Source organism: Pristiophorus japonicus, chromosome 2, assembly GCF_044704955.1.
Source record: "Pristiophorus japonicus isolate sPriJap1 chromosome 2, sPriJap1.hap1, whole genome shotgun sequence".
Taxonomy (NCBI): Eukaryota; Metazoa; Chordata; class Chondrichthyes; family Pristiophoridae; genus Pristiophorus; species Pristiophorus japonicus.
Window position 1 is genome coordinate 353,274,021 of NC_091978.1, and position 2,562 is coordinate 353,276,582.

The window sequence follows — 2,562 nt, forward strand, 5'->3', positions numbered from 1 at the left end:
CTTGACACCTGAACCGTCCTGGTCCAGACTTGGCTGACCTCTGCCACAATGTGCCACATCAACACCGCATAAATATTCCTCTCTGGCCCTGCTCAACAACACAATAAACTTATTTCCAGACAACATAGTTAGCTCAGAATTTTTATTTAATGGCCGAAACTCTATAAAACACTGAAAAGGTGCAATCTTTGCTATATATCCCACAGGTATTTTATCCATAACTTTAAGGGAGTGGGGAGATTTTTTTATTCGTTCATGGGATGTGGGCGTCGCTAGCAAGACCAGCATTTATTGCTCATCCTTAATTTCCCTTGAGAAGGTGGTGGTGAGCCGCTTTCCTGAATCGCTGAAGTCCGTGTTTTTTTTAAATTATTTCAAAATATACTTTATTTATATAAAAATTTGTACAGTACATTCAAAAGCAGTACATTGTTTTTTTTTTAAAATTTTTCGTAGCCAATCTTTCCAATTCTTTGTCAGATCACAAACGCCAGAGGTCACCTTGCACACATCAAGGATCACCCTGCGCTAATGCTCTTAGCCAAAAGGCCTAGAGCCCAAGCACCGTTCCTGGAAGTACTGCAATACCAGGTTCGTGCCATGGAGGTGGATGGGTCAGCAACCCCACACACCTCCGTGGAGGTGGATGGGTCAAGCCACCCCACCCGCCTCCTATTTCAGTACCATTGTTTTTTTGTTTTTTTTCCCGTAGCCAATCTTTCCAATTCTTTGTCAGATCACAAACGCCAGAGGTCACCTTGCACACATCAAGGATCACCCTGCGCTAATGCTCTTAGCCAAAAGGCCTAGAGCCCAAGCACCGTTCCTGGAAGTACTGCAATACCAGGTTCGTGCCATGGAGGTGGATGGGTCAAGCCACCCCACCCACCTCCTATTTCCAAAAAGCATAGGAGAACCACCTTCCTGATCCAGGGAGAACCATGTTGGGGTCATGGTTACTCCCCTGTCAGGTCAGTTACGCATGATCTTAGCCAAAAGGCCGAGAAGCGATATTTCAGTACCATTGTGCTGAAGGTACTCCCACAGTGCTGTTACAGAGGGAGTTCCAGGATTTTGACCCAGCGACAATGAAGGAACGGTGATACACTTCCAAGTCAGGATGGGGTGTGATGTGGGAGGGGAACTTGGAGATAGTGGTGTTCCAAAGTGCCTGCTGCCCTTGTCCTTCTAGGTGGTTGCGGTCATGGGTTTGCAAGGTGCTGTCGAAGAAACCTTGGCGAGTTGCTGCAGTGCATCTTGTAGATGGTACACACTGCAGCCATGACGCATCGGTGGTGGAGGAAGTGAATGTTTAAGGCGGTGGACGGGATGCCAATCAAGCAGGCTGCTCTGTCCTGAATAGTGTCGAGCTTTTTGAGTGTTGTTGGAGCTGCACTCATCCAGGCAAGTGAAGAGTATTCCATCACACTCCTGACTTGTGCCTTGTAGATGGTGGAAAGGCTTTGGGGAGTTAGGAGATGAGTCACTCGCTGCAGAATACCCAGCCTCTGACCTGCTATTGTTGCCATAGTGTTTATGTGGCTGGTCCAGTTAAGTTTCTGGTCAATGGTGACCCCCAGGATGTTGATGGTGGGGGATTCAGCAATGGTAATGCCGTTGAATGTCAATGAGCAGTGGTTAGACTCTCATTGGAGATTGTCAATCTGGCAGTTGTGTGGCGCAAATGTTACTTGCTATTTATCAGCCCAAGCCTGAATGTCGTCCGGGTCTTGTTGCACTGCTCCATTATCTGGGGAGTTGTGAATGGAACTGAACACTGTGCAATCATCAGCGAACATCCCCACTTCTGACCTTATGTTGAAGGGAAGGCCATTGATGAAGCAGCTGAAGATGGTTGGGCCAAGGACACTGCCCTAGGCAGTCACATCCTCTTGCAGCAAACACTGAGAACAATGATAGCCTCTCACCATAAGGTGCTGCAGTGCGCCAAGCAGAGTCTAAGAGGCTATAAGAATATCTTTGATGACTAACAATTTGAGTGCAGTGAGGGTACAATAGCGCAATATTCTTTATTTCCATTATTGAGAACATTGATAGTAGTGTCTCAAAACATTAAGAAATTTTAAATTACTGTATTTTTATTGTACTTTGTTTGGATGAGGTCGATGACCGTCTATATAAACAGCTTTGTTTGAATGAATAAGCCAATGCATCTATCCATAAGCTTGTTCCTGTTTATTGTTGAGGAATCTAGTTCTAATGCAACCAAAGCGAACGGCAAAGCAGAAGTTTGTTGATTATAATTGTGAAGATACTGTGCAATATAAGCAATGTAATTGTTTCAATTTCAATTGCATTACAAACTTGATGCAGATTTGCATCCACTCTATTTCCTTCAGAGAGATTACTAACTGGCTTTGATGCTTGCATATTATGCCATGTAAATGTGTGCCAAAACAAGCTTTTTATTTGGTTTTGTATTGCTTTGGGGAATCAGTGCTGGATCTTGTTGACACTGCACAATAATCTCACTACAGTATTTATAAACCAATTATTTTATACTGCGCAATGAGTACTGGAATAGCTCTGAAATATGTAATA

The 2,562-nt window shown here is 44.2% G+C and overlaps 1 pseudogene; it reads right to left on the reverse strand.

Annotated features, from left to right (window-relative positions):
• Positions 1–810: 810 nt before the first annotated feature.
• On the reverse strand, positions 811–1,012 carry LOC139251630 (U2 spliceosomal RNA; annotated as a pseudogene).
• Between the last annotated feature and the right edge of the window lie 1,550 nt (positions 1,013–2,562).